Here is a 14,274-nt window from a genome sequence, read left to right on the forward strand (position 1 = left end):
CCACAAAAACAAATGTTTAGAATGGCTGAAGACCTTATTATGCTGATTAGGGGAAGCCAGCCTTCCCCTGCTAAGAGACAAAGAACCCAGTCCCCTTTAGGTTCTACAGACCAGGAGTCTGATGACTCTGACCTTTCTGGTTATGAAGACATGCCCTTATAAGCCTGTGAGGATTCGAATGCAGAGGAATCCATTCTCTCTGCCTCCCCTCCAGAAGATTTTTCTTTTGGTGAAACCGTGCATACTTTGAAGGCATTTCCATTGGGAATGCCAAGACTATCCTCAGTCCAAAAAGAGACTCAGAGAATTTTTAAAGTTACCTCAGCCCAGGCCTTTAGCTATATCCCCTGTCCTGAATGTTTTGGGTGATGTTTTCATGGAATCCAGTCTTACTCCAGACACACTACCTCCGGCCACTAGGAAACCAGACAGGTATTACAGAGTACCTGATTCTCACAAGTTTATTTTCAAGAATCCTACTGCTGACCCAGAGATCATTTCCCAGGGACCTAAAGGTATTAAGGCTAGTACAGCCAAAAATCCCTTTGGACAGGAATTCCAGAGCTTTGGACAGATGGGATAAGAAGGTATATACCTCTGCAACTCTTGCTGTCAAGGGCATTGAATTGCCAGTTTCACATGCTGAATTACCAGCAACATATTATGGAACTTATTAAACAAAAACTGGTAACCTCTCCAGATTGTGCAGAAAATAAAGAATTGCAGGAGCTTATGCACTCTGCAAACCAAGTTAGTAAGCATAATTTGCACTGTGGGTTTGATGCCCTAGAAGCATCTTGCAAGGCAGCAGTCACTGGCTCTGTACTGAGAAGATATGCTTGGCTGAAGGAGCAGATCTTGCCATGTCATGTCAAATCTAAATTACTAGATGCTCCTTTGAATAAGGACTGTTTGTTTGGCACCAAAGCAGAAGTTCTTAAAATGGTGAAAGAAAAGGATAAATCTATGCAAACTGTTAAAGAATTCCTACAAGTGCAATCATCTAGATTCAGTAGACCTTGCCCTTCAAAACACTGGTCCTTTTTCCAGCCCCCTCCAGGCCTTCCCAAGCAAGACCCAGGAGAAACAGACCACCCAGACTACAGTCTCAGGGTATGCAGAGATCTAAGGAGTGGCATGCCCCCATCCCTAAAGCAGGGAGTGGTAAGCCACCTCCTTGTGGAAAAAGCTCACAATGACTTCTCAACTCTACTTCCCAGCTCTGCCCAATTGCTTGTGCCCTTAGGAGGAAAATTTGACCTTCATGCAAAAAACTGGATGTCCATTACTCAGGACCGATGGGTCCTCAACATTGTATCCCAGGGGTACAAATTTTATTTCCATTCCCTGCCAACCCCAAAAGGGTTTCCAGACCTTCCTTCAAACCAGTGGGCAGAGGCTCAAAACCAAGTACTTTCCCTGCTCAGTATCAGTGCTATTCAGCCTGTTCCAGTAGAACAGAGGGGTCAAGGATTCTACTCCAGACTATTCCTGGTACCCAGGAAAGAGGGCTCTTTGCACCTAATCCTGGATCTTTCTATTCTCAACACCTTCCTGGTGGTACCAAAATTCAAGATTTTTACCCTGCAACAGCTTCTCCCTATGTTAGCCAAGGATGCCTGGTTAGTCACCCTAGACTTAAAAGAAGCCTATCTGAACATCCCCATAAGGGAGTCATGCAGGAAGTATCTACGTTTCAGGGCAGGGTATATGCATTATCAGTTCTCTGCGCTTCACATTGGCTTATCTACTGCGCCCAGAGTATTCACAAAATGCCTGCCTCCAGCCATTGCATACTGCAGGCAGAGAAATATCCGAATTTACCCGTACTTGGACTACTGCCTGATTCAGGCGGTCAGTCACGAATTGCTGCTTCAGTACCTGGCATTTGTAAAAAGCCTTGTCACTTCATTAGGGTACACCATCAACGAAATGAAATCACAATTGATACCCAGTCAAAAGATCGTATTCCTGGGAGCAAGCTTGGACGCAACTTCCCAGATGGGATTCCTCACTTCAGAAAAGCAGGTCTGTTTGACAGACTACTTCAAACAAATGACCATCAGAACCCACCTATCTGCAAGAAAAATACTGCAATCCCTAGGGTTCATGGCCTCCTGTATTCTGCTAATTCCATATGCAAGACTGCATATGAGGAAACTTTAGTGGTACTTAAAAAGTCTTTGGTGCCAACATTCTCAGGACCTGGAAATACTCATTCCTATCATACCTTGTCTAAGGACAGAGTTCCTTTGGTGGGCAGAAGCATGCAACCACAACAAGGGACTGTCTTTTACTCAACCCCATGCAGCCCAGACCCTGACCACAGACTCATCAGACTACGCATGGGGTGCTCACATGGCGGGCAAATGTATTCAGGGTCCCTGGAGCCCAAGTCAAATTCTCCTGCACATCAACCAAAAAGAGATACTAGATGTACAGAATGCCCTGACAGTTTTCAGATACCTACTCTTTCCAGGACAACTATGATAAAAACAGACAACACCACAGTTATGTGGTACGTCAACAAGCAGGGGGGGGGCCATTCGTACCCACTCTGCAGGTTAGCCATGGGCCTGTGGAACACTGCCTTGGGCAACCAAATCCATCTACAAGCTCAATTCCTGATGGGCAAAACTCACTGGCAGACGACTTAAGCAGAAATCTCCTAGACCCACACGAGTGGAAATTGGAGCCCCGCACCTTCAACCTTCTGATCCAGAAATGGGGTACCCCAGGGGTGGATCTCTTTGCCGCCCCCGACAATCACCAGTTAAGCAAATTCTGCACCAGGAACCTTCACAAGCAGGGCCTGGAAGGTGGATGCCCTATCCTTTCAATGGGAAAACCTCTCAATCTATGCCTTTCCCCCACTGCCCCTTCTCTCAAGAGCATTACTCAGGATAAGACAAGACAGGCCAAGGGCAATTCTGAATGCCCCTGACTGGCCACGCCAGAACTGGTACCCACTTCTGCACAGCCTGACAACGGTGCCACCCTGGCACCTACACCAGACCCCAACCCTGCTTTTCCAGCAGGAGGGACAGATTTTGCACCCACAATTGCAAACCTTAAATCTTGCAGCCTGGCTTATTCCTTAAATACTCCACCAGCAGCCGTAAGCAAACAAGTGCTGGATGTCATCCTTGAAGCCAAAAGGCCCAGTACTAGGAAATCCTATGCTGAAAAGGTATTGTTCTTGGATTTAGTCTAAAGGAAAGGACACAGCACTGCCCTCCTTAGCTCTAATCCTGGATTATCTAGCAGAACTACTCCACAGAGGCCTATCCTTCTCCTCCATTAAGATCCATGCCTCTGCTATCTTGGCTCATTACAATACTGAGCTTACCTGTATTCTCTCACCCTCTCATCAAACCGTTCCTGAGAGGGGAAAACAACTTAAGGCCACCAAGGAGAGCACCCACCCCTGCTTGGGACCTTAACTTTGTACTGGAAAAGCTCACGCTTCCCCCTTTTGAACCTGCTGCTTCAGCAGAGTTAAAATTCCTCTCTTGGAAAACAGCCTTGCTTCTAGCCATCACTTCAGCTAGAAGAGTGTCCGAGTTACAAGCACTGATGGCTGTGGAATCCATCATTATTTTCCATGCTGACAGGGTTTCCCTCAGGACTAACCCTTCCTTTATGCCTAAAGTGGTGTCCAGTGTGGCTCTCAACCAATCCATCCATTTGCCTACCTTCTTCCGTAATCCTCAGAATAAAGGGGAAATAATCCTGCACTCTTTGGACATGCACAGACAGCTCAGGTTCTACCTTGATAGGACTAAGCCTTTCAGAAAGTCAGACCAGCTGCTAGTCAGCTTTGCAACAGGGGCAGAGGGCAAGGCCATTTCAAAACAAACCATTTCCAAATGGATAGCACACTGCATCCATTTCTGCTACAAGCACCATGGAAAACCCAACCCCTCAGGGGGTCAGAACACATGCTACTAGGGTTACATCTACCTCTACAACTTTTCTCAGGGGAAGTCCCTACCAGGGACATACTGGAAGCTACCTGGAGTTCTGTACACACCTTCACTAAGCATTACCACCTGCCTATCTTTTTCAAATCCAGGGCAGGATTTGCTACAGCAGTCTTGCAAAGCCTACTAGCCAGCCCTAACCCTTCTTGACTGCCTCCACCCTTCCTCAGCTTTGGGAATCAACCCAAGTGTGATGTCTGCAACAGTGAGACGCGAAGAACATAGTACAGTTGTGTACACTTACCGTAAATGTAGATGTTCGAGTGTATTCACTGTTGCAGTCCTGGTTTCCCTCCCTCCAGCCCCCTAGTTTTCTCTATCTCTTTATCTCTCCTCTTTATGGCTATTCCTACTGGTATTGGTATTTACTTTTTACTGGTAGTGTTTTCCCCACCATTTCTTCCTAGCTCCCTATTTGGGGGCAAGAAAAACTGATGTAATGACGTCGGCTGGCTGTTTTAATACCCCCCGATGACCTGACGTCATGGAAGAAGCGACGGCATCCGATGCAGAAATACTGAGTCTCTGATATTTGGGCTGACTGAGGGCTATACCTGCAGGCAGATAACCCAAGTGTGATGACTGCAACAGTGAATACACTTGAATATCTACATTTATGGTAAGTATACACAACTGTAGTTTTTACATAGTGACTGTTTTGCTTCCATATATTCTGTAATTAACATTCTGTGCATTGGTTTAGATTTCAGTTTGGCAGAATTATCTAGGAACAAATTAACCTTTATAACCCCATGATCACTGCACATCAACGGTGGTAAAATTTGACTTGAAGTAACAGTAATTTCTTTAGGAATACAAACCATGATTAGAATGTTCAGTCCCCTGGTAGGTTTTTTACAGTCTGAAGCAATTGTTGTTCCTGAATATACGTTCTGAATAATTTCCTTACTAACGTTGTTGAATCAGTAGTATTCCAGTCTGTTTCTGGCAAATTTAAGTCCCAGGCTAATGTTATTCTTCCCTGCTGTGTTTCATGAAGAAATGTATGAATTCATCTAGGTCATCTGCACTTGACTTTGGTGGTCTATACACTCCAACAATTGTTATATGCTCCGGGATTGTCTTTATTGTTACAGTCACACAGTCTAGTATTGGTGTTGTCACTGAACATGTAATGATCACAGGTCTCCTAACTATCTTTAATCCCTAATGTAACAATGGTAAGCAAATCATCCCACTTTTGACACTAACACAGATCACCAGTGTTATCAGGTGTTAACTTTAAATATGCATCGCATTTAATATGCTGTACAAGATATTTGTGCATTAGCAAATCATTAATTGCATACTCATTTAAGAAATCCATATTCAGTTTCAAATGAATCAAATATTGTAAAAGAAAAGAATAATCAAAGTCAGTAACCACAGAATTCAAAGAGAACTTACTATGACAAAAAAATTACACAAGCAGTATACTACTAAATACTAAAGTAAGTACAGTAACGTTGTTCTGATCATACAAGTTCTTCAAGCCAGAGAAAAGCTGTAATTCCTTTACACGCAGTAGCTTCTGCTCACTGTCACTCACAGTCGCACTTCTTTTTAAGAGTAAAGATCAATAAATCACAAACCATGGTAGGATTGTTTAGATGTACTCAAGATTTTGATGGTTCTAAGAAAGCTGATATCTCTTAATCAGTTGCAGTAATTTCAAGCTTTATATTCTTTGCTTAACTGCTTGCCCTTGTACCTTTTAATTTTAAGTTTCTCTCCACAATGTCCAGAACTCAAAGGATTTATTGCTTGGACTTGCAGTCAGCTTGTCTCTGTGGGAAAATAAGAACACAGGAGTCAGCTGCAGACTTCTCAACTCGGTGAACATTTGCTAAAGGAAAACTTTTCATTTTCACAGTGTTCTGTTATTTTTACCCTCCCCCATGCTTACACAAGAAACTTTAGATTAAGCTAAGGGCCTTAATCCAGACATTCACCTGTGCAAAAGGAAGAGAGAAAATCTCAGTCTCTGCACTATGCACACCATCCCCCACCCCAGCAGCTCAAGTTTATGACCTATTAAATTTGTCCGGTGTTTATTCTCTTTCTGTATTGTAATGGCTGCATTTCTTAAAAAACTAAAAAAGTACTGATTTACTTTATTGTGTTTGTCACATACAACAGTCACTGAAAATGTTTTACTATATAACACGCAATTTATATCCCGAAATTTAGTTTTTAACAATTTTTATAACTGTTTTTCTTACGTTACTTTTTTCCTTTTAGTGTCCTTTCACGCATTAATGACATTAAGTGGGGGTATATGTCTTTCAGTCCCCTGCAAGTTGAACAGTCAACAAACGTCCGGTACTTCTCAGCCACTTTTTCTTGTAAAGCCGTACTTCACAAATGCGATTTATGGTTTATAGTCTCACATTTATTCACTAATTTCAGAGTTGCTGGTTTTCATCTTCCTCTCAATCTACCAGATCCAGACTTCAGTTAAAGTCTAAGGTATTCCCGATTCTTTTACTTAACTCCTGTGCTTTTTTTCTTTTCTTTTTCAAGCATTTTTCTTTGGAACCCTTTAAAATGTTTCATTGGCAAAGTCTTAGTGTATTATCCGAAGAATGGGAAGTAGGGCCCCCCTTTTGTTTACTGGCTCACTTTTGTTGGCCAGACTTTTGTATTTCCTCTTCAGCCTGTTCTGCATCAAAAATGGCTTGATACTCTAGGAAAATTATTCTGAAGTCAGCTGGATACAGCAGTTTGAATCTCACACCTGCCTCTTGGCATTCCCTGGGTGATGTGATAAATTTGTTTCTCTTCTGCCTGATGTTTAGTGAGAAAACATTTTCCAGAAACACTCTATCCCTAATTTTTAGTTTGCTTTACTGCCACATTTTTGTCAGGATCAATTCTTTCTGCTGGTATGATTGCATCTTTAATGTTGCAAGTCTTGGCTGCTTTTATGGCCAGGTTTGAAGCATACACACAGCAGTGTGCCCTTTCATTTAACAATGCCTGCTGTGGAATACCAGTCCAGTTGCTTGCTTATTTGTGCTTTCCTAAAACTAATACAGTCTGTACTGTCCAGTTTCTCCGGTACAGCAGAAAATCTCAGGTTTTCTCTGCATGCTGTCCCCTCTAACTATACTATTTTTTGAAATGGCTCTTCTTAACAGTCTCATACTACTCAGACAACATTTTCTTCATTTTGACCTGTGAGTTTTGTAGTTTTATCAGTTCATCTGAATAACTGTTTAAATATTTCATTTTTTTCCAGCCTTATGATGTTTTGAGTCAATACATTACTTCCGTGTTTTATTTATTTTAGTCACCTTTGAGTACATTTGATTTATTTTTCTTCTAAATTACTGGAAGCCATCTTTTGAACCAAAAGCTGAAGCTTGAAATGCTTTTTGCTAAACAGATGCAGATTCTTGCACAGACAGTGTTTTCTGTTCACCTTTTCTGCTTGACTTTCATTTAAGTTTTTCCAAATTTGTACTTTGTTGACAGCTGGGCAGTGTACTTGCTAGCCAGTAACTGAATTTGCACCCCCCCCCCCAGTTTCTTTTTTCACACTGAAAGAGCAGTTAAGCTGTTATCGGTGTGCAGCCATCTTTGGATCAGTATCAACTTGATGAGATTTTGTGAAAACAGATTCCACTATGTGAAATTACTCACCACAACTTGAGTATGAATTCAGTTCTGTAGTAATCTCCTTTTCTTAATGATTTCATCTCTCCATTTGGACCTCTAGTGTGAAATTAGGTATTTTGTAGAACATTTGTAGAATTTAGTGTGTTTTGGTTTGGAGAGAGAACTACTGACAAATCACCAAAGTAGATGGACAGCTACTGTTTGTCATGGACATGGTGCTTTACTGCTGTAGACCTTAGTTCATTAGCAACCCTTGTATTTGGGGCTCGGTGGGAGGGTGTGTGACTTGGCCAGGGACAGCTCGTGCTACTGGACTGCATCCCCTCCCCCCACAGCTGCTGTAGCACATGAAAATAAAACAAGAATGAAAATATAAATAAAAGAAAAATAAAACAAGAATGAAAAAATAAATAAAAATCAAACCGCAAGTCCTGGAACATCACACATGCACACTCACAGCATTTCCCGATATTCAGACTGCTGGTGAACCAGTCTGGAGCATGCGCACAGAACCCAGACTGTCTCTACCAGCAGTCCAGTTTATGAAGGCAACATGCAAGTCCAAATTTTTCCAGCGGTCTATGAAGTACTAATTGCATAGACTGAAAGGGGATCAGACTGCAACATCTGCAGGCAGACTGAAGCTGGTGCTCTCGTGGGAAGGCTGATGAGGCTGGTGCAGGCTGAAGCTCTTGCAGGACAGATAGGTCAAGCGGGCATGTGAAACTCCTGCTAGGATGACCTGGCAACTTGTTTGGCTCAGGTAGTGTGTGTGTGTGTGTGTGTGTGTGTGTGTGTGTGTGTGTGTGTGTGTGTGTGTGTGTGTGTGTGAAAAAAAAATTGCAGATTTTTGCCTCATATTTGTTCTGTTCTGTTCCTCATAAAATCTGTGGTTTCTGTATTTTTGTTTCTTCACGCAGCCAGTAATGCAGTGGTAGCATTGCTGCCTGACAGCTATAGCTTTTCTGCTTTGATTCTTGGCTGGGGTGCCTTTTGTGTGGAGTCTGCATATCCTACCTGTATTTGTGTGGGTTTGCTCTGGTGTCCTCGATGGATATTTGAAATTTGCCCCTATTTTTTGGACTGTATTCCCCCATTATTGGCTTTTTCCAGGTTTTTTGTGCCAAGGTTGAGAGCTATGATGATAACTGAACTCACTGAATATGTTTGGGGGCTGTTTTCCCCCATTATTGGCTTTGTTCAGGTGTTTTGTGCTAAGATGTTGACAGCTATGGTGAGAACTGAATTCACTAAATGGTAGCCATTTAAGTTTCAGTCTTCCTTTCATTCATAAAGCAGATGATTTGGCATAGTGGTATGTTCTGACTGTTTTGCACAAGGTCCTGGATTCAATACTTGGCAGTGAAATGTATGGTGGTAACACAGCATTTTATTCTAACAACTTTCTAACATTATACAAGCAATGTTTAAAATGTGTCCCTGTTTTTTGGTCTTTTGTCCCCCCCCCCTAAATTTTGGCTTTTTCAAGATTTCTTGTGCTGCAAAGTTCAGAGATACAGCTGAGTGTCAAATAGATTTTACAAGAAGCTGAGAGCTGCAGGAGAACAAAAGTTTAGTGCTGCTTATGCCAAGTCTGCTTGTATTGTTAATAGCACAAAAGGTAATGTGCTTGCATTTGCTGCAAAAGGCTGTGGGTTCTACACTCAGTAGGTAGATGCATTGCTTGTACTGTATTGTAAGGGGGATGGATACTGTTGTCCTTTTTGGTGAAGATACCTAGTAACTATGAACCTGTTATCAGTTTGCCATCCATTCTCTATTGCAATATTACTAGCTTATCATTTTCTTAATGCATCTTAGGTAATTTATTCCTCAAGGGCAACAGGCACTTTATTTGTAGATGAAACAATGAAATATAAAGTTGTTTGCTAGCAGCAACCTCTTCATTAGTTACAGATTTCTTTAATGTGGAATTATTTAGATGACTTTTACTTCTTCAGAGATTGTGCATATTTGCTGATACTGGTTGACTGTAGAAGTTTAAGTAGACTTTTATGATAGAAATGTTCTGAATTGGGCAGTTTTGTCGTTATTGGTGCATGCATTTTGTTTCATTGTTTACTGGAAAAATGTTCAGAACAAATTTAAAACGCCCTCTAACAACTGTACTATATTGTACAAGGAATATAATTTAATACAATCAGGAAGGTGTATCAAAAACCATGTGTATGTTTCGTTTGCAAGGGGCCTATGATTTGAAAACAGCCCAAAGTTAATCTTTATCTGCCACTGGCAAAATGTATTTTCTTTGAATGTGGGTTTCAATGCTGTTTCAATGAATGTGAGTTTCAAGGGCAGAGAAGTTTTAATGCTAAGTATGTTTTCATTGTGAGATTGCATTGCTTTGTTTAGCAGATGTCTTAGTGTTTGTGCTGTAAAATGTAAAATAAAACTTTCAAATGAAATCCAAATCATCGTAGAAGTAAAGCAGTATGCACATTAGTGTTTATGGTAAAAGGGGTTAAATAGCCAAGTAATGGTTCATTGGAATGGCTGCAGGTGTGGGAGGCTCCAGTCGACCATGATTTTGTGAGGAGGAAGGGCAGTAAACTCAGACAGCCCCGGCTGAACTATACCTCTCAACTGTCCAGATTTTCACAGAATTAATAGATTTTTGCTTCTCATTTTTGGTTTGTTCCTCATAAAATGTGTGGTTTTCTGGCAAATAATTTAGGAATTAAGTCACTAAATAATGACAGACACTGAGTTTCAGACTTCATAACCTTCCGAAAAATGCATGCTAAAGCAAGACCTGTTATTCTATCAATTGTCTCAATTTATACAACGATTTATAGTACTGTTTTTATGTTCCCCCAGTATATTTGGCCTTGTCCAGATTTCCTGCATTAACACGTTGAGAGGTACGTGCAAATAAATTGCTTTATAGAATTAGGCATATCCAAACTTCTCAACTGTCCCCGATTTTGGCTTAAAATGTTGCTCTTCCCCCAATAATCCTGCCACAAAATGGCAATTTTGGAAGAAAACTTGGAGGGCTTACAATTAAGAAATAACAGTAATAATCAGAGTTATAGATTACTTTTATTTCAGAAATGCATGTAGATTCTTTTATTTTGTCAGCTGCTCAAGTTAGCAGCACTAATATTAAAAGTATCCCTTCTTTGACAGGTTCCCAGCTGTATTGTGTGGCTATTTTATATTTTTGCATCACATTTTTGGTCCATTTTTCATAAAATTGTGTTTTTTGGCAAATTATTGGCAAATCATTAAAGACTGAAGATAGAAAATGACACTGAGTTTCAGATTTCATACCTTTCAGAAAATTCATGCTAATGCAAGGCCTACTATTCTATTATATTTCTAAGTTTATAAGAACAATATTTAAAAATTGTCCTTATTTTTTGGGCCTTTGTCCCACTTCTATGTATGGCCCTATCTATATTTCCTGTTCTGAGGATGAGAGGTATGACAAATGTGTCAGGGCCATCACAGTCAGCCAGAGACATTTCAAATTGTGACATACTTGTTGTACCCCACTCCCCCATGCAGTGACTCTGGATGTGTCCAAGCAAGGGAAGGAGCAGTTATGCAGTGTAAATGTGCAGAGTATCCCCCATCCAAGGTAGACACACATGCTACTTTTATTCTGTCCTTGATTTTGCAGAATGTTCTGGTTTCTGTCATATTTTATACTGTTGATTTATGCGTATTATTACTCAAAGTTCCTGTTGTTCTGTGTTTAAGTAGCAATGCTTTAATGACCATCAGGTAAGCTTGTCTGAGATTGTAAGATGCAAGTAAGCTTTAATAAGCACACTGTTAATGAATTGCCAACATTGAAAGCTTTTCTGTTGTTGCCATGCAGAAAATACTTAAATAATTAGATAATGTATAAGCCTTGGGTATTGAAATGCATATTACAGTATTTGTAATAAAGGACAGGATTACATTATTTTAAGAAGCTCATTACATTTGTTGGAGACTTGCAGTCATCTTTGCAGGCTTTACCTGTAAACCAAACAAAATGCCAATCTATCATGTGTGGTTCATTACCTGTACAGTAATCCTTTAAGCAATGTATCTTGAGCTTGTTTCTTGTTTGCTTTTCATTTTTTACTTTAATTATGGTTTCCTCATGACACAAGTAGATAGTTGCCGTCAGGCAGCAGGTCTTTTTGGTTAAGAAACATTTTTGCAAGTGGGGGGCATCACAGAGATTGCTACTTTCAGCATGTTACTTGGTACTTTACTAAAGCTGAATATAAATTATAATTAGAACTGCAGTGCAAGGAGAAGTGGTTTAAGTTGAGTGCTGCTTGTTTTTCTTGTACTTGATTTTGACTGGCATTCCAGTAATGTATTTAAAAAGTAATTTATTTTTTCATGCCTCACAACCTTTTTGTTTCCATCTAGATATTAAGTAATCTGTCATGCAGCCAATGCATTGAAATATTTTTTTTCTTCTACACTTCATTTTGTCTTGATTGGACTTTCATAATGACGGTTTGGTACCCAAGACAGTGTATTTAATTAAAGTTACAGTTTTTGTGGTTTTGAGCATAGCTCCTCCCCTTTTTAGTTGGCCACACCCCTTCCCATTGACTCCACCAATTCAGTTGTCTCCTGCAGCCCCCCTTTGATTTGAAGTCACCAGCCGCCACTGAACTTGGCTGATAGCTGAATTGACTTTTGGTGGTATGAATTCAACTTTTGTAGTTTGTCATTCATCCTAATGCTTTGGTACCATATTAAACAGACTAAAAACTTTAGGGGTGGATGAGGAGTGTAACTGTGATTTGCATATGCTCATAACAAAGCTAGCATCATAGTATGTTAAATGCATTGGGGAAGGAATGCACTGGGTAGAACATTCCTGAAAAATCTTGCCTCACAGTGTCATAACCTAAGTGAATTACCACCATGTTCATGATAAAAAAATAAATAAATAATAACATGGATGTGGATCTGGGTAACAGTGTTCTGAGGCAGGGGAGATGACTCTTCCCAAAACAAGCACTGAAGTTATTTATATTTTTATTTTGGCTTGTCCCTACATATTATCAGAGTGTGATTTTAGAGGTAAACAGTTTCACTAGCTGCATTGGAATGAAACAACAACATATGTGGAGTAAATGGTTCGCAAAACACAAATATTTAATCAAAACTAACACTGAAAACACTGCCAAAAGGAATGGTTGTAGCATAGAGCATATGTGTTTGTGTATATAGCAAGGTAACAGATAAGAACTAGATTTCAAAATAGTCCTTTATAGGATGGAGAAGTTCCTCAACATGGTCTTAAGAAATGCATTGATAGATGCTGTGTGTGAGCAAGTACATAAAATTAGGAGCAGAGCACTGTCAGCAAACTGATTCAGTAGGTATACCTGGTTCTGAATCAAAGTTGCAGAGTAATCATAGACTTTGTGATATGAGCACAGTTAATAGTTAAATAAGAGTTTGTTGGGAGTCTATAAGGTTGTATCTTTGAAGATCTCTTTATGAATGCTGTGGTATTTTTATTAATTTAACTGGGTTAAACTTAATAGGCACAAGCCTCTTTTCAGTGAAGATCTGGAAGCATTGTCTAAGTGACCTCGCTCAAAGTCACAAATCTTGCCAATTGGGGCGGTTGGAAATGAAACTTTGGACTCTAGGGTAAAGCTAAAATAAACAACAAAAGCTAGTACGGCAACCCAGAAAAACCAGTTAACAGCGAAATAAACAAAAAACATACAGTTACCAAGATTGCTGTTACTGGTGGCTGCCCCTTCTGTATAACAGAAAAAGTAAAATTCAATGTCTTTCGACAAATGCAGTACAACGATGCACGCTCCTTCTTTAGGTCCCTGGAACTACTCCTGTAGGGAAATCGTAGTCTTCACGGACACAGTCAAAGGAAACCAATGTAATACTTCAATGCAAAGAAATGCTGCTAAAATCCAAATCTCCGGTCAATAAAAAATGGTTTTATTCGAAAAGTGCACAGAACAAGTGAGCTTTACGTTAGGCTTCATCAGACTATAAAAAATGCTTAACAGCATCTAGTTTAAAAAGACAACACTATGCAGTGATAGGTTACAATAAATTAATTACATTAAATCAATTACAATTTAAAGCCATACCAAAAGACTCCTTATACATTTCTTTAAGCACATTTCTTTAAAAAACTTTAAAATCAATATTAATATTAACAATATTAGAATAAACTACTAATAATACATTACTCAGTGGCATTTTACATATAAAAATAACAATTCATATATAGATAGTAATAATAATCCATTCCCATCAAACATCACAAACCATCATTAGTAGCAGAACATAAAACGGACCCATTATTCCTAGATCTTATGGTCTTGGAATTCTTCTGTTTCTCAGAACAGGTTTAATGTGAATCTTGTCATTTAAACCAGGTGGTTCATCAGCCCTAAGTCTAATGATCCACCTCATTTCACATTCTAGGGTGTGATTTATTAAATCACCCCCTCTATAGTAAGGTGTTAAGTATTGTATAACATTAAATTTAAAGATGTGATTCTGGCCTAATATTTTATTATGTCTGGCCAATGCATTAAACTCTGACCCTTTCCTTATATGGTAATTATGTTCCCTAATGCGGTCCTTAAATGGTCTATTGGTCTTCCCCACATAAAATGAGGGGCACTTTTCACATCTAGCCAAATAG

General features: G+C 39.9%; 1 protein-coding gene across 1 annotated transcript in view; it reads left to right on the forward strand.

Annotated features, from left to right (window-relative positions):
* The window catches only part of ESCO1 (establishment of sister chromatid cohesion N-acetyltransferase 1), a gene marked incomplete in the record, with an annotated part of 993,102 nt that overhangs the window by 288,330 nt on the left and 690,498 nt on the right, over nt 1-14,274 (forward strand).

Source organism: Protopterus annectens, chromosome 3.part0 (assembly GCF_019279795.1).
Source record: "Protopterus annectens isolate FY-2018-M chromosome 3.part0, PAN1.0, whole genome shotgun sequence".
Classification (NCBI taxonomy): Eukaryota; Metazoa; Chordata; order Ceratodontiformes; family Protopteridae; genus Protopterus; species Protopterus annectens.